Source organism: Lycorma delicatula, chromosome 9 (assembly GCF_047948215.1).
Source record: "Lycorma delicatula isolate Av1 chromosome 9, ASM4794821v1, whole genome shotgun sequence".
NCBI lineage: Eukaryota > Metazoa > Arthropoda > Insecta > Hemiptera > Fulgoridae > Lycorma > Lycorma delicatula.
The window spans coordinates 106771735-106791506 of NC_134463.1; the positions used below are offsets into that span (position 1 = coordinate 106771735).

At 33.1% G+C, this 19772-nt stretch overlaps 1 protein-coding gene across 10 annotated transcripts in view; it reads right to left on the reverse strand.

Moving 5' to 3' along the window:
* mub (poly(rC)-binding protein mub) overlaps positions 1-19772 on the reverse strand; it is a 493744-nt gene that overhangs the window by 244068 nt on the left and 229904 nt on the right. For all 10 annotated transcript variants that reach the window (XM_075376032.1, XM_075376033.1, XM_075376022.1 and 7 more), the window contains one exon: positions 6901-6929. The gene's annotated coding sequence lies outside the window, so the exon portion shown is untranslated. The remainder of the gene's footprint in view (positions 1-6900; positions 6930-19772) is intronic.

Here is a 19772-nt window from a genome sequence, read left to right on the forward strand (position 1 = left end):
TTTTCTACTTCAATAATCTTCATAATTACTTTACTAATGATTGTGGAAACGTCACAATTCTTATCCACTTTGTTTTATTACCGCTACTATCATTATTGCCTTTCATTAGTCTAAATTACAAATAATTATTATTAATACAAATCTCATTATTAATTAATTAATATTTACGAAAAGGAGAAATTATATTTACATTAATACAGTTCAACACCGGTTCGTGTAATAATTATTATTTACACGGCGAGGGCGCAAGGAAGTAATGTTTCTTTAAAACATTTCAGAAACGAAGGCAGTATTCGATTCGATATTTACTGTTTATTTTTTACTCTCAAGTCTTACAGGAAAAAATGGACCGGTTCAGCGATATTTTTATTCTTTATTTCTTTTTAGCAACATTTCTTTTCGCGATCGGATTAGTGTACGATTCTTTCCGGTAATTTAAAAGGGGCAGTTGTTTGTTAATTTTTGTCGTTAAGATAGCTTAATATTGGATTATTATAGCGTAATGATATACCGCATGAAAAAAAGAAATCCGCGTTTTAATTTGTTATATAAAATGTACAGTGTTGATTTCAGACTAGAATCAAAGATCAAAAAGGACCGTTTTAATAGCGTACATTAATCGCTTGTCTTTCCGCTTGACTGCGCCGCTAGCAAAGATGGCGACTCCCGAACTTGTGTGAACTTGTGTTATACAATTTACTAAATTTTTTTTTGCTTGGATTAATTCACCGCAGAAGCTAAGAAGCTTGTAGTAAATGTGAATATGGAAATGGAATCTTGTAACGTGTAAAAAATTCCGTGCCTGACCGAGATTTTAATTAGCCTTAACGATTTACTTTTATCTACAAATAAGTAATGAAATTTATAAAAATTAAAAGCGATAAAATTAATTTCGTTAAAACTTTTCTTAATAACTTTATATGATTTATTTAAAATGTTTGACCGATTTGAAAAATCTAAGGGCAGGCGGCTTTATTTTATTAAAATAATCGTTTTTATTACAAGTATTACCCTTTTTGACTACCGGTGGAGTGATTCATCTGCTTAAAGTATTCCTGTATAAAACGGTTACAGGACAGTATAACGTGACAGATTTGAAGATCCAGACCGAACACACCCTTCTTCGGATGTATTCGGTCTGGATCGATCTCCTTGCCTATACAGAGATAATTCCCACCATTACGTTGCCAACGTTGATCTTAACATACGACTTGATAAAACATCGAATGTGCATCGCAGTCTCCGTACAGTTCGGACCTGATTTTGATTTTTTTCTGTACACTCGCCTGGAATCGGAGCCAGCGATTCTACTTCTCAACGGCCGCTCTTAAGAAAGCGGAGGTTTTGAAAACGACGTAAAAAAAACCGGGGTGAAATGCATCTTTCAGGACCAAAAGATACGTCTGAGAATACAGTTTTGATCGGGTGTATTTCGAAAAAAGAAAAATCATGTTCAACTCTTACTAACGTATTTTATCGATCGATAAATTCATCCCCACTTTTTTATGGATTAACCTACGTGCCATAAAAATTACTTCAAAAGCACACTAAAATGTAAAAAGCAATTCTTTTCAATTTTTTAAATTTCGATATTTTTAAGTCTGTACCACCAAGTTAGACAAACAAGTTTTTCGGTTGTTTTAATTGTAGCCCCTACCTTAAAAAAATCAACGTGCAAGAGAATAAAGTAATTTTTTTTTTCTTTTATTTTGCAAAAATACAAACGAAAACGTTTGTACAACGTAAATAAATACTTAAAATAATGATAAAACAAAATTTTAAAATTCATGCAGGTTTTTCTACAGCGTAAAAAACCTTTTTTGGCCTCGTGATATCATTTCATAAGCTTGAAGCTTGTACGCGAGATGTTGAAATGGAATTTTGTAGCGTGTGAAAAATGCCGTGCCTAAACCGGGACCTCCGAATGAAAGACCGAAACGCTACAGCTCCGCCACGGCGATTTAAAACGGTTACTTAGATATTCAAATATCGGTTTTAGATCATAGCTCGTATATCGTAAGGGGCAAATTGATTATTCGGGTCATCAACAAGTTAATAATCGTGGAAAATCATTAACTGTGAAGTAATTAAAAGAACAATAACCTGAAAAACGGTAAAAATAGTAATTGACAGTTTGAAACATCAAAACCATAAAATTAAAAGTTTAAATGAATGTGAAACCGATGAACCGGCCGATACTTAATCCACACTATGTTCTACAAAAGGGCGTTGTATGGAAAATAATGTAGCTTATGTTAAAATCAATAAACAACGAATGTAAATATACTGTATTACAAGGCGAAATTAACGCCACAAAGTAAAAACGAAAGTATAAATAATAAGTAAAACACGCCCTAAATAACCTAGATAAAAATTACAATGAAATAACACTTTCTTAATTACATCATTAAAATAATGAATAAGATAAAACAACAACCGCTGTTCAACGAATCATTAAATGTGAAATAATACGGAACGATACACCTTGCGTTCTGTAACGTAACAATGAATAATATAATTTATAAATAAAAAAAAACCAATAATATTAGTATACCGCAACATTACTTTCAGAGCTCTACAACGATAAATAAATAAAACGTTAACTTACACGTAAAAAATAATAAGTAGCAAGAACTTTTAGGTCATAACTTTTTATAAGAAGCACACACAAAACGTGTAAAAAAATAACTGAATCATCGGAATTTAAAGATTTACCTCTAAAAAAAATTAATTTGATAAAAATAAAAATATATCTTTTAAAATCAATGTAATAGATTATATTTTAATAGATTACACCTAGAACTAAGAAACAGGCCGCGCTAATAGTTCATAATAAAAGATTTTATTATATATTTTATTATAATAATAATATTCTAAATGAACTTAGGTTTTTATTATTAACTATTTACAACAAATTTATTAATTTATTAACTATTATAATGCTGTTTTCAGGAGAAGGAAATTAATTAAGCACACCCTAAATTTGCGTTTTTTAATCCTTTATAAGACTCACGTAGAAGCTACTGTTTTACGCAATCTACTTATCAGCCTTCGGACAAACAAATTCGTACATATAAAAAAATACAGTTTTAATAACTATACAGTTGCCGCAGCACATATGAACACTTTAATTCCTTTCTTCATTACCCAAGGATTAAACACGTCATGTTCGTTCACCCAAAACAATGAAAAATATATACGTCGCATGTTTTTAAAATAAGTACAGTTTTGAAATTAAAAATAAACAAGTACACTATTCTTAACGATTCTATTTTTACGTAAAAGCCTGTACTTTACTTTTCTACATAATTGCCACCGATATTAAGGCACTTGTATCGTGCAACCAGCTTTTGAACACCGTCATCATAAAAGTCTGCCGCCTGATTTAATAACCACTACAACACGGTCACAATTTTCGATAATTTTGTAAGCTTTCGGTCAGAATTTCATAGACAACACTTCTTGAATCTTGAGGAAACTCTTCAGATAGCGAAGAAATTGTGAAGCATCTGTTCACTCTCACTTTTTCGTCAACTTTCTACACCAAATCTTCAGTAATGTCCATTCCGTTCATCATGAGCGTTCTGGCAGCCGTCTTTAAAAGCTCTAACCCATTTTCGTACCGTTCCATCGCTCATAATGTTTTCTCCATCCGCTTCACTGATCTGACGATGAATTTCAGCCGCTTTCACGCCTTTACCACAAAGAAAACGAATCGCACCACGTATTTCACAGTCGGCGGAGGCATTTTAAATACAAACAATCTTAAACACGGTCGAATATTTCCGTAATGGCATCAGTGGCTTGCCAACAGATGCGGGTACACAGTGCGCAAGTGTGGAATGTCGACCGCAGCGTAGCAGGTATGTACCAAGTAGAGTCAATAACTACCCGGAATGTAATTGCATTAATATTTTTGTTGATAATACTAACGTTTTCGGAAGCAGAAGCTCTGCGTTGTTTCCGACTTAACATTTCCGAGTCGATTTGAAGTCGAAAAGTCAGTAACTCCATAATCGCAAGTGTAACGTTAATCATCGCCGCTTCGCTTTTCGTTTCCACTAAAGAAGAGCGGTATTCAGTAATCAGCTTTTTTTACGGTCTGAGATTACATCAAAGACGGAAATCTATAGAAGACTTTTATAGTAATAAGGGAATACTATTTTACCGCAAATAAATGTTTAGCGGCGAATTGAAAAACTTAAAAATGGTCGTAGAAATGTTACGCATGAAGATGTAACCGGACGCCCGTTTCTGCGGTTACGATTGACGACAACTTTGAACGCCGTACATTTCGTGGTTATGAAAGACAGACGTGTGACAATCATTGAAATCATCGATTGTCTACAAATTATTCAAGATTCTGCCTACGAAATCATCTACAAAGAATTAACTTTCATAAAGCCTGTACGAGGTGGGCCCCATAAAAAGTCACAGTGCTGCGTAAGCAAATGCGCCTGGACATCTATCTACAAAATATTGCCGGGCATGATAATGAAGGCGACGCTAATTTGGACAGAATTATCAGCGGTGACGAGACAAGGGACTACCGTTTAGAGCCAAAGAGTAAACGGCAGAGTACAGAATATCAACCGCCTACACGAAAAAAAATTCAAAAGACAACCTTCAGAATGAAAATTCCACGGTTTTTTGGGGACTTAAAAACCTCAGTACTGAAACGTTATCAGAAAAGTGGCTCAAAATGATCATTAAAATGAGATTTATCGAGACGCTGACGCCTGCAATTCGCAGCAAACACTTAGGGGGAAAAACTTGAAAGCACTGTTTTGTTAGTAATATGGTTAACAAAAAGAATTTTTTTCAGAGGATGTAAGAAGCTTTTGGAACGATTGAAGCAGTACATTGAAAGTTAGGGGCTATCCTAAAAAATATATATTTTTTTAATTTTTATTGAAATACTGCGTTGTAGATAATAACTGACTGACTTATTCAAAGGTCAAGTCAATAATTATTTCATTATTACGCTTATCGTCAATAACAATATATATATATTTTTTTTTAAGAAAAAAAGAAATCTCTCTCATACACACATACATGTGGAGTTACGTAAAACATTATTATTGCAAAATAGTTACATAAAATACAATTAAGGTATCCCGCTCGGGCAAGAGATTATTGTTGGAAGTTTGAAATTTCTACTCGTACTTACCAATCAAAGTACTGAAGTTGAAAGGTACCAGAACGTTTTGGCTGACGTCGAGGTGACATTCAATCTCAAGCTCGTCATTACAATGGTCCACGACTAATTAACTAGACATATGTGAACTGTCGCCCACAACTACTCTACATTATATCTTTACCGATGAGTCAACAACTACGCTTCATAATGCCGGAGAAAACTCACGGTCGTTCATATTTTATTTCGTAATCTCTTTTCTGGTAAATACATAATTTCGTTCCATTATTAATCATTTTTTTAAATAAGTGAAGAGAAATTAAAGAAAAGTACGCGTTTTAACATTATACTAATTTAATTTTATGTTAATGAAAAACACAAATTTTTATTTTTTAAATCTGTATAATTAATTTGCCTAACGGTTGACGTTAAATTACGGCATGTAACAAACACGCTTTCTTACCTAATTTTAGAATTTATAAATATAACTTGAACGTTTTTTTAAGAAATGAGCTGGATTTAAATTGTTTTGTGATTCTAAGTAACCATTTAAAAAAAAATCAAATTTTGTTTTTAATTCCTATAGATTCAAGGATGTGCAAAATATACTTCCAAACCTCAACTACCTAAGAGGTTTGGAAATATATATAACTTGACACGGAGGATAAAGGTGCACAGCTTAGTGAGTAACATTCAATATCACCGTTAAAAAAAATTATAAATAATTAATTCTAGTACATGCATACAACGTAATCAAATATAAATCGACTTTTATTCCCTATTATTTTATTCTATTCTATTATTTATAATATTTATTAAAGAACATCGCACATTAGCTAACCGAAAAAGAGAAATAAAAAAAATAAGAAAAGCCTATCAAGCAGTAACAGTCTACAAAAATTAAAAGTCTCATCACGTTGAAAAAAAACGACAACACCGCACATAATTTCAGCAAAACAATGAAAATGGGACGGGTGGAACAGTAGGGATGCAAAAAAAAATTGCCGGACAGAAAGATATTAGGAGGATGAGGGTCGAAAAACAAAACAAGGGGGATGAATTGTTTAGCATTGTTTAACACTAAAAGAAAAGGGACTAGTAAAGAAAGATGCTTTTGTTATATACTGTACTATATTATAAAGAAAAATTTAACAGAAAAAGAAAAAGAAGCTAGCGTACAGCAGTAGTTACGATGATGATGATGATGATGATGATGAAGACGCAACAAAACAAATAAACTATGCATTGTAATAATCTTCAGAATATTTCTTATCATCAGTATAATAAAAAAATAAAGTTATATATATATATATATATATATATATATATATATATATATATATATATATATATATATATATATATATATATATAAATAATAAACATAAACCAGAGTAATAAAATAGCAAAGTAAATTAGCAGTTATTTGTAAAATAAATATGTAAAAACGCACGAACAGAAAAAAAATTGTCCACGATGAATTGCAAAACCACAAAAATAAAGATAATTTACAAGATGATAGAAATATCCTATTACGAAAACATTAGTAACACGCACGACAAGAAAACCCGACACGCATTAACGTTTACAATTATTCCCAAGGGTAAATAATATTTTCTCCAAGTAATATAATAGCACTATGTGTCCGATTTCATCTTTTACAAAAATTAAAAACGATTTTGTTAAGAAGTTTCGTTTCGAACAAAGTAGATAATAAATTACGAGATTAAAAATAGTTATAAATAACAACAAAGATGTCTTACCTAAGAACGATTAAGTAACTTCTAAATATCTGAAACAGAAAAAAAGGATTAAGATTAAAAATACTGCGTAAAATTTTTAAAATAAGATAATTAGTAAAACTTTTAAAACAAAATGGAATATATATTTTTTTTCTTTTTCAATGTCTAACAAACTTGCAGCTAAAATTAAAAAAAAATTACCTGTAATGAAAAAAATACAAAAAATTAATACACAAAAGCTTAACCACAACTATTACATTATAACTATATATTAATAGAATCAAAAGAAAGTAATAACAAAACGTGCTCCTAATTATGAATTATTCCTTGAATTAATTAAATGGTTAAAATTAATTGACAAAAGTTATTTAAACGAAAAACGGGATGGTAGGAGGTAAGATTATGTAAATCGAAAAAGAATAACATATTAATTAATTTTAAAATATTTTTCACGATTCAAAAACATATGTACATCTTGAATTCAAGATGTGTTGTGTTTGACGTACTTCAAGTACGTAAAACACACTAAAAATATACAACTTAAAAAAATTTCCAAGTCGAATCAGAAAAGAATAACAATAAACTATTATCATTAAAACTTACACTAACACTTAACAAATATAGTTTTTGAACTACACTGATCAGTGTGCGTGTATTCTTATCCCAAAAGTAACATTCAGAACATAAATAATCCAAAAAATAACAGTGAAAAACATTATTAAACAAGGTGTTTATAAAAGAACTCCTCGGTTTCTAAGTAAATAAGCATTACTTAAACGGCATTTATATGTAAGTATAACTAACTTACATGAGTATATATTTTGAAAGGGTAAATTCTGAAGCTTTTTTGTGTTTAATAGAATTCGATACGTGTACCGTTCGTTGCCCTGCACAAATCCAGACGGTAATCCCGCTCTTCCCAGTATCTCGGGTGTAATGGATGCAACTGCCGCAACAATCTTCTCCTGTAGGTGGTTGATGTTACGAATTTTCTCCGAATAACAATTTTTTTCACATGCCACCGAAAAAATAAATCTAATGGGGTCACGTCTGGGCTCCTTGGTGGCCATGCGATCGGCCCTCCTCTTCTATTCCACCAGTTTTGATAACAAATATTTAGTGCAGCACGGACAAGGTTGCTGTAATATAGCGGAGCGCCGTCTAGCCGATTCCTTCTTTTTCTTCAATATAGTCAATCTGCGAGACGTAAAATTTGAATATATCACAGAAAGTACCATTAATTGTGCTTTCAACAAAAACGAACGGGCTCACAATACGGCCATTCATCGATCCGCACCAAACATTACCTTTGGAAGAATCACGCTGATCACGATCCTGATCCCCAAATCCTGCAATTTGTTGAATTACTAAATCGCTGATATGGAATGTCGCCTTAACTGAAAACATGACATTTTTCAGGTAGTCCTCGTTTCATCAATTTTGTTAAGTTTTAAAGCTGCAAACTCCAATCTTTTTACTTTCTTATCGGGTTTGATTTCATGTAAAAGTTGTACCTTATAGGGGCAGTCTAAGCCTCTTACGCAACACTGCAGATTTAGACATTTCTAACTATAAACACGCGCCTTGCTAATGACTTTTTCGGGCTACGCGTACAAGACAAAGATGCTCGGATCAGTTTCACATTCTGTTCAAATATGGACGGTCTGCCTGGTGACTCCCCCTTGAAAACCCCGCCTTTTCCTTAAACCATTGAAATATTGTTTTATTCTTTCACGTCTACAATTACGCTGAACCGTGATAACCGATCTTGTTTCGATAAACCAAGTCAGGCACTGAGCTTTCTGCTGAGGTATAGTCACTTAGCGGTGCCGGCCGCGAAGAAAAACTTAATATAACGAACATAAATATGAAAACCGGATGGTTTTAACCGATTCCATTATTTCATTAAGATTTTTTAGGAAACATGGAGTTCTTTTATTAACATCCCGTATCAAGAGATCAAAACACATTAAATATCAAGGAAAGTAAAACGTTTCCGCCTCAAGGGGGTTTTGCGATCGGCTCAGTTCGTTATTTATTTTAGCCTTGATCAATGAAGATAATTTTTTTAAACCTTGACTATTACGCCGTAAAAATGAAGTGGAATTTTTATTTAATTTATTTTTTCATTACGTTCACAAGAGATGTCACCGAAGCTAAACACAAATAATATGCTAAGTAAAGCAGTTTTCTTTTTGAGACCGAAAAACATTTACCGTTAAGGAAAATATGAAAATTAAAATAAGAATTAACTTTCTATAGATTACCAAGGAGAATGATTTTTATTTTAAGAATGTCGGGTATAATTCTAACGATTCCAATTATACGCCGCGTAATTCATCGGGCAACTCCAACACGTCTTATAATGAATTCAATCCGAATTACAACTTTGATACAAGGGAGGCGAGAACACACAACGTCTAATTCGATGTAGAGATTGTATTTTAAATCCGGCGTACAATTTCATACAAATATTATTTTGTTTAATAAATAACAATATTTGACTAGCTATTAAAACATTTTTACGAGTAAAAAACAACAAACTGTTTTAGATATAGATATGTAAAAGATTATTCGTAAGCGAAGTTTTACGGATCACCACATTGCCCTACTCGATTTCAAATTATGCTAAAACATATAACGCCAATAAAAAAAGAAAAAAATGATCTTGCATCTCAACACCGTTATTTCAAAAGGATAAAACGACATGAAAATCGATATCGACACGACCAAAAAGAAGATAACTACTCGTAGGAACACAAAAAACTATATCTAAAGTAGATCGCATACAAGAAAAGAAATAACATATGCAGAGTGATTAGCTCTCTACACCGTAGAAGTAATTCAAGAGGGAAACATTAATCGCCGACGAAGTTTCATACGTATAAGAATCTCAGGCATAATCTGAATACAAAGTTTAACTTAGATTAATTCTGTAAACTGTCTGAAAGTAAATCACCGGACCGTCACTAACACACAAACTTCAAATAACGGTCGTAACAGAATTATAAAGAGATACTTTAGTTAAATCCACTGTAGCGATCGGAAGGATTAAACAATACGCTACAGATTACGGTTTCAATAAAGATAAAACAGAAAATAATCATAAAAAAAAAATAAAATAATAAACGCATATCGTAAACGAAAAACGTTATTACTTTATATAAGTAAAAGATTACAAAAATCATCGATCCATAATTATCTTTCTCGGAGGGATAATAAAAAATAGAGCTTATTTAATGGAGAAATTACAACAGTAAAACTATTTAAACTATTGGCTTTTCGCTGGATGCGATGTAAAAAATACAATAAAATATGCAAAACGCAACAAAATAATTTACTAGCTTTATCGATTAAATAAGATCCATAAAAGAAATAAAACGATAATTGTAATCGGTTAATCGATAAATAAACGGCCAGATATCAGAAAGATTGTAAAAATATTAAAATAGCAAACAAAGGATTTCACAGTTATTTAAGGCCACTTAACAAATAATGAATGGTAAACGGTTGAATAATCGATTTTAAAGTACGCATTCGTTCCAGTTAAAGAATGGTTTTTTTTCTTTTGAGACAACATAAATCGGTAAAAATTCGGGTAAAACTAAAAATAAAGGTGCTGTTATAATAATCAATATCGGTTTCTTTTAAAATGAACAATCCGAATCACCGTATATTCCTAGAACGTACGGAAAAGCCGATAGTCTTGGAAATATCAGTTTATATTACCGAACAAATAAATCAAAAAAACCAAAATATCGGTTATAACATACAATAAAATATTGCACGCAGTTTTTCAGCGATTTTTTTCTCAAATTTGAGTATATACTTTTGAAAGCGATAAAGTAATGATTAATTAATTTCATTAAAAGAAAAAACCCGTTAATAATTTTAAGCGAACTTAATTCTGATCTTACAGTTTTACTATTCATTATTATGTAATTCGAAAGAACAGAATAAAAAAAGAATACGGGAGGTGGTTGAAGTGAACAGACATTAGGGAAGAAGGAAGAAAGAAGTACAGACCGTGGAAGAAACAGATGTAATCACACTAAACGGATGAGAATACAATAATCACATAACAGGCTTAAGCAACGAATATGCATGCGGTGTGTAAATGATTAGATCACAAAATAAGCTTAAAGATTGAAAAAGCGAAATAAAAAAAAAATCACTTTTGCGCCATTTTTAAGTAAATAAACCAATAACCGAGGAAACTTAAAATAATTAACCAACTTGAAATGGTTTTTACGAAATCGTCTATAAAGTATACCCTACTCGATTAAGAAGTTTTTATTTTTCTCATCGTCAAATGATTGACGGTCAAGTGCCCGATACACATGAGACGCTACGACACCGGCACGGAGGTCGAAAACTATTAATCGAGACCGTTCTAAAGGTATAACAATAAATGTAAGAAACCATTTGTACGTTTCAACTTGCGACGGATAGATTACACAAATGTAGATGTCGTGCTAGATGTCTCCATCATTGACCTCAACTCGACATAATAAACGAAGAATAAGCGTAAATGGCAGGAATGAAAATTAGTTTCAATTATTTTACTAATATTTAGAAAGGGAGGACATTTTACATGGAATGCAGACTCCGATTGACACCCGGAGGTTTTACAAAAAGTTGAAACTGATACTGAAATGATAAACATAAACCGGCCTTTTAATTCCTCTTAATAAAACTTAGACGCGCGACACACACATAACGAAACTCAGAAGCAGAGATAATAATAAATATGCGATGAATCTAGTAAATACAAAGAAAACAGGAATAAAAATATTGACAAGATTTCGAATAATAAAGCATATTTTTATTTCTATCAAGCAGCAACATTAAATAATAAAAATTCTAGCGCTATAAATTCATGTTTTGATTATTAAATACAAAATATATTAAGCTGTATATATATTTACTTTTAAAAAAAATAATGAAATAAAACTGAATTGAAAATATAAACATCAAAGGAAAAGCTATTTCAAGAGAAAAATGTCATATGTGCAAAGGAAAAGTGTTTCTTTTTTAAAAAAGAGAAAACTATTAAAAAACTGAAAACAGGAATAAATTTTAACGAATAAATGTAGATCAGATTTCTTCCATATTTATTTAATCTTTTTTTTTCCTTACAATATTATAAAAGAGAATAAAAAGTGAGTAACGCTATGTAATGCGAGTACGAAGATTAAAGTACACGAAGCAAATAATAGAAAATAAAAAATGCATTTTTAGATTAAAAATTTATCGCAGAATAAAGTGGTATGGACAATCGTATCAAACCTTGACACGAAACAAAACAGCAGTAGTAAAACTGACAACTCGTTTATAAATAAAACATTATTACATGTTTCTGCAGAAATAAATATTCATTACAAAATGAGAAAAAGTCATAAACACTAGTCTCAAAAGCTTCACGCTCGAAATTTATCTTACAAAAAAATAGTAGTCAAGGAAAAAAAATCTTATGGATATTAAAGTATAATTCGGAGCTGCATAAAAACCTTATATATCAATACTCGCAAACGTGCATATAGCCTTAACGAGTTTTCAAATCCCGATGTTTTGCAAACCGCGAAAGTACAAAACTGTGAATCAGGGACTTACGACATTCTGTACATACCTTTTTCTTTAGAGCACCAAATTTTTTATCCGATAACCAGCGTTCTAATAATAACTAATAAAAGATGTTATTTAACTTACTATATTATAATAAGAATATTTAAAAATATAAATTTATATTTCAGCGGAGTAGCAATATTAATAATGAAAATTGTTCGGTGTTCTGTTTACGCTACAAGTTTTACAATCGAAATATTTCCCTGAATTACGTTATAAGGAAGTAATCTATAAAAACTGAATTTAACATCGACGAGTATTCCCGTTGGAAATTTTAAAAAGGATTTTTTTTTCTAGAAAATACCGATTGAAATTCTGCCCTCCCGATGAAGAACTGTTTTTTTCAAAATATATGAATAAAAAAAATAAGAGAAAAACAATTTCAATATCGAAAAGGAAATATGTAAAACTCGACATCGATACATATGCTTGAGGTAAAAGAATATTTATTCCATAATAAAATAATTTAATAATGCAGTGTAAAATACAGGAAAATATTTTATACGCAATAATTCAATCGGTCGACTTTTCAAAGTGTGCAATTCACACACATCCTCTAACAAACTCCGACCGCCGGTCTGTTACAATCATTTAGTAAACGAAAATCCGGAATCTATTTAAAACTTCATTATGTTGTTATAAAATAATCCTATTTTAATTTTTATATTTTTTATCTTTAAATGTTTTCGAGGAACTGTCGGAAAAACACAACCTATACATTTCCACCGGTCTGGGCCGTGGAGCTTCCAAAATATAAAAAAAAATCAACAAAGTTGTTGGAAATTATTAATAAAAAATTTAATATAAAAATCTTGAGTCAATATTACACGATAAAAATGTTTTTGTGTGAAAGTAATTTTAATTCCAAGATAAACAAAAAAAATATTGAATTTTGCACGGGGTAATAAATTAAAAAAATTTAAAACATATTTCGATACGTTAAAGTAAATAAGTTTAAAATCAGTCAAGATATTTTCGCACATCATACATCCAATGGATCGGCGACATTATTTCAAGTCAATCTTTGCAAGAAATAATAATCGTTTCTTTTTAATTTCCGGAAGAAAAGTAAGTTTTGTAACAGAATGTACTTAGCGTTTCATTCCAAAATTGAATCCTGAAGTACTGTGATCAAGTTATCCTCTGAGACATCTATGAAATGGTAAGAATATAAATTTATACTGCGTAGTGAACAAAAAAAAATCAGATTTGTGTATATCCGAGAAGTCCCGTATCTCATCACGCAATTAACATGTTGCCATTATTTTGAAAGTCGCGCGGTATTTGAACCATTCTCTTTTTCTGTTTAGATTCCGGAACCCACCGTAAGGTACTTCAGAGGATGATGTGTATGAATGTACGAGGGTAGATCCAGAAATAAAGTTCCCATCACTTTTACAAATAGACAACATCGATTATTCTTAATTTACATCGTTGGAAAGAAGAAACTTTGCTCTATTTTTCTACATAATCGCTAATTTTTCTACGCATTTTTATACACGGTGCTCCAATTTCTGAATCCCAATGTCGTAGAACTCCGCCGCCAACCCGTTTAAGAAGCGTTTCACCTCTTCTTTGACTTCATCGTCGCTTCGGAAGCGTTGGCCACTCAAGTGTTCCTTTAACTTGGGGAACAAATGATAATCACTAGGCGGGAGGTCCGGATTGTAAGGTGGGTGAGGCATGACAGTCCACTCAAAGTGTGTCGAAAGTTCCTGGGTTTGACGGGAGACGTGAGGTCGGGCGTTGTCGTGAAGCAGCGGTACACCGGGTGTCAGTCGTCCTTGCCGGTTCGGGATAGCTCGCCTGAGTTTTCTTAGTGTTGCACATTAACTATCTGAGTTGATTGTTTTCCCAGGTTCCATGAAATCGATCAGCAGTATCCCCTTACGATCCCAAAAAATACTGGCCATGACTTTGCCAGCAGAAGGAGTTTGTTTGAACTTCTTTGAGATTGGTAATCACTGTTTGGATTTTTTTTTCGTTTCGGGAGTGAAATGAAACACCTACTTTTCGTCCCCCGTAACAATGGAGTCCAACAATCCTTCCTTATCTTCTTGACACATTTGAAGAAACTGGCGAACACAGTCAAGGCGTTTCTCCTTGTGTTCTGATGTCAAGAGCCGCGGTACCCATCGAGCACATCGCTTGTAATACCCCAATTTTTCAGTCAAAACTCTTTCCACTGTACCGTAAGAACTCCCAGAATCCGAGCAACAAGTTCACGGACGGTGATCCTCCTGTTTTGAAGCGCTTCGCGTTGGACCATCTCAATAACCGCCTCCAAAACTGACCTTTCCACTCCGTTCTTCATTGTGGACTTCCTTCCGACCGGCTCCAAACTCCCTGCACCACTTTCGGACGTGTAGAACGGACATACACTTGTCGCCATACACCTCTGTCAACTGACGATGAATATTCACGGATGGAGTCTTTTGGCGTGCAAAAAGCGAATTGCGGAACTAATCTCGCACTAGGCGGATCAACAACTGGAACCTCCATCTCGGACGGCTGCTGAGCCAAGACTGAGCGGCGCAGCGAAGCGCGGCCGGGCGGAATCGAGAGTGGAGGAACAGCCGCGCATAGCGGTGTTGCCGGATTTCGCCTCGCACCTTCCCGTGCGGCTGGAGCTCTTTGGGAGCCTTATTTCTGGATCGACCCTCGTAAATGAAATGTAGTAGTCTTGTAAAGTCTCACGTCGAGCGTTCCCGAGAAGTACGAATTCTAAAAAAATTTGGTACCTAAAAAATAATTTGTTCACGGTCAAATGTGCATAATCATATATTTAATGTAGAGGAAAAACCTTTCGAATAACTCCGGAGATGCTTCACAACATGTCAAGGAAAACGTAGAAACCCAGATTTATGAGTCAGCAGGATGGCGCGCGTACACAAATCAACCGAATAAATAATCCTAAGTATATATGCATGTCCATAACGTAAATTGCGAGGGGTACGGGCAATTCTTTAAAATCCCGCGCGCGCGTGTGTAACTTCTTTTAACCGTAATATCCATTAATAGAAAGATGTATGAAGGAGCACTCCCGGGCGTGTGAGTACCGTATTTTTCAATTAATAATCTTATGATAAGATTTAAACGTTATGCTTTAACTTAGATGCATATAGTGTACTTTATGAACGCATTTATTTTACAACAAACAAAATAATTTAATTACGCTACAACAGAATAGAGTGACATCTTCGTATATCATATGCTATAACTTAATTAATCGATACAAAGTGAGGGTTTGAACACGCCTGCTATTCTTCCACAGATACACTGTTAATATCATTAGCATGTTCTATCGCATAAATTTCAACTTGACAAACGAATTAAAACTGCACTCAACAATATTTAGAAATAAATCAATTATTGTCGTATTAGTATGAATAGTAAAATGTCACAACGTATTAACAAAATGCAGCGATTCGCGAGGTACCTCTACTCCTTGGTAGGCCATAGACGATTGGAAACCGTTATTATCTTGTTAAACATTTGTTAGGTTATACGATAAATAGCGATTTCAGAAAAATATTTAATACCTGAAAGTTACGATACAAGTACTAGGTAGCTGATCGGTGACATCGTATCGGCTGCAAAATATAATTACAGTAGATGCCGCTTATTAGAATCACTGTGTAACTGAATCAGTCGGATTATTGAATCATTTTTCTAAAACCCAAACCACAGGAAATCTGTATAAACTCCTTCGTGTAATAGAATCAAGAATCGGTTTGTTGAATCAACATTTTAATGTTTTACGTTTATTTCTTATAATACAAAATTATTATTTACGTTTATATCATTGCATTATGTGGTTTATGCTTTCATTTTATTGTAGTACCCGAATTTAACGTTTGAGTTGATTACTCATAGGAAATGGGTCATATCGTACCACGGTCTTGCCGCTAGCTCTTTTTTTTCGTTTAGCCTCCGAAACCACCGTAAGGTAATTACTTCAGAGGATGAGTGAGGATGATATGTATTGAATGTAAATGAAGTGAAGTCTTGTATAGCCTCAGGTCAACCTTTCCTGAAATGAAACCCAACCACCAAAGTATACCGCTATCCACGATGTAGTACTCATATCTAGCAGGCTAAAGAAAAGCAGCAAGGCGCAAAAAATTCCGTCGGTAAAAGATGGCAGACAAAATATTCATACGTGCATTGCAGTACACTTCAGACCAATCGTATTTCAGTAAGTTTCATTTTTCTCCACAATGTATACTGTATAGACGGTTCGATTCAAATGTTCGTTTAAATCTTTAGTTTTTTTTTGTGTGTGCTTCACCGTTACTAATGTTTCGTTGTGATCATTTGTGATTATGTCTGTTTATTTTTTGTGTAATGTACAGTTTTGTGAATTTCGAAGCCGTATCACATAAAGGTGAAAAATCAAAGTTTTAAAAAAATATGATAAAACTTCGTAAATGGAGTCATCCTTACCCCGTAGGGGAAGACCATGTAGCAGTTTCGGTCGCCACGCCAACCCCACCGTACCTAGCCCTTATGGGCTTTACCAGAGGTCATCTTCAGAACCCCGACAAAAGGCATCTCTCGGTTTGTTCTTGCCTCAGTCAGGATGCCACCAATGTGAATACCACATATGATATTCCCATAGGTGTACTACAAGGAAATGAACTCTTTAAAACAAAACATATCTACGTCGAGTCTTTAACATGACTGAATGACATGAAGGAACTGAAATTAAAAACGCAACTACCTAACCGACAGGTTAGAAGTTGAGTTCAAAGCGAGAAGCTGCAACGACACTGGGACTTTCTCAGACTTTACTTTCTCGTATCATTAAAAGCCGCAAAGAATAGGAAGCTGCAACGTCCAAAATGAGTACGTGAACAGAATGAGGAAACGTGATGATAAGAATGAAAATGTTGGACACGCTTTATTAAAGAGATTCACCGAGGTATGAACTTTAAATGCGCCTACCAGTCGTGAAATCTTAATGGTAAAAGCTAAACAATTTGCAGAAAAATTTGGTGATCGTAATTCCAAACCGACTCTCCCGTTGAAAAGTAAGAAAAAATGCTGTTTACAACTAATCATTCGATGAAAGACTGGATGCTGATCAACCTGCTGCAGACGACTGGAATAAGAACTGCATTCCCGATATTTTAAAAAACTTCAAACCTGATATCTACAATATCGATGAACTGGGGTTGAATTTCTCAAAATTTCCTGATTTTTCATTACGTTTTAAAAAAATTGACAACTCACGTTGCAAAAAGCAGAAAGACCGCGTAACGGTTCTCCTCACTTCCAATGTGAATAGAAGTGATAAAAAAAGAACTCTGTTATAAGGAAATCAAAAAATCCTACAAGTTTCCGTGGCGTTTCCGTGCCTGTAAACTTCAATTGAAACAAAAATACGTGGATGACGTCTAATTTGTTTTTAATAAATGGAATGGAAAATTAATCGGTCTGAAAATAGCTTTAATTTTAGACAATTACACAGCTCACATCAGCGAGTTAAGGGCCAACCCTAGCGTTTTTGCCGCCGTAGGCAAACCCAAAAAAATGTCGCCTCACAAGCTTGAAAAAAACTTTTTTTTTCAAAAACGACAGAATTATAAAAGAACCATGCTAACCAAAAAAATTACATAACTGAATTAAGAAAATAATAGTAACAAAAACTTAAGGAAAGTTGTTAAATTGTAAAACAAAATTAAAATTTTTAACGAGCCAACGACGACGAACTTACAAACTAAAACGAATATCTACTATTTTCAGCGATAATTTAAATACATACTTTTAAAACAATACACAAAACTAGTATAATAAAAATAATATTATTGCAGTAATAAATAGTAAATAATAATAATATTCTTTAGATTCAAATAATCAAAATATATTTTTGTGGATTGTTTATTTTTTCTGCGCTCAAGTTCAGGAGGTTTTGCCGCCGTAGGCAGTGTCCTACCTTGCCTACCGCCAGCCCTGAGCGAGTTATAATTTAAAAAGCACAGAATTATTTTTTTTACCATCGAGTACAACAGCTTCAATACAGTCGTTAGATCAGGGAATTGTAAAAACCCTGAAAGTTTTGTATCTCTCTTGCGAAGACATTCTTGTTTGTGCTCCTCTTATTGATGATGAAATTGTATCGGAAATTATGAATGAAGAGCTAGAAGAGGACGAGATTGAAGAAGCAGAGCAAGTTCGACCGCAAGCACCGTCGTTAAAAGAAATAACCGGTGAGCGCTATCAGTTCCAATGGTAAATTTGGAATTACGCCTAGGAAGACCAGAATGGTTCCGTGATATGTATTATAAAGTGAAAAATGACGCCTTAGAACACTATAAAAAAATATTACTTCAGAAAGAGATAAGCGTTTACATGGTATTACAGAATGAAATAAAACTGAAATTCGGGTAACTACACGTAAGTTACAATTTGTTTTTTGTTAATTAATTGCATAAAACTCTTTATAAATTTACATTTTACAGCATTCCTCATGTAATATAAAATGTAAGCGTATTTGTACTGAATCTTTTTATAATACAGTACTGTATTTAATAGAATTGACTAGGACAAAAACGCATGACACTAAAGAGAAGTATTTGTTTTTTCAATGTTAGATTAGTTTGTTTTAATGCATCGTGTTATGTAACTAAATTCTGTATCTAATAAATATATTCATTAAACTTCGTACAATATATTTTACAGCCTTTTTACGTAAAATTAGGTTACGTTTGTAAGCGTGCAGGAAAATTATCTTTGACGCTTAATTGAATCAGCCGCTTAATCGACTCACTTTTGTTATGTACAAAGTGATTCTAATAAATGGCATCTACTGCATTATATTTCGCAGCTGATATCAAAATATTAGTCGAATCGATGTAGAAGTAAATTTACTTTTAACTGCATTAAAATATCACTGACGGAGATATATTTCGATAAGTGGAACTCAACTTTTTAAAATACGGGACAGAGAGGAGGGATCCAGAAGGCTCGAGCTGGTCGCAAATTTTCAACAAACTATTCACAGACCGCAGCCAAAGTCACTTAATATACAGCTACACTACAAAGTGAATTTACCGGCTACCATAACTAATATATAAATCTGAAAGTTTTTTTGTTATTCAATCAAGCAAAAGGTACTGCACAGACTTCAATAGATCTTGTTTTATTTTATTTCTTTCTTTCTTTTTTTTTAAAGAAAAACATACAGGTTACAAAAAGAAAAACCCGCAAGCTAAACTTCAAGCAGCGGAAACTGAAAACCAAATAAATGAGCGTCGAAGGGCTCA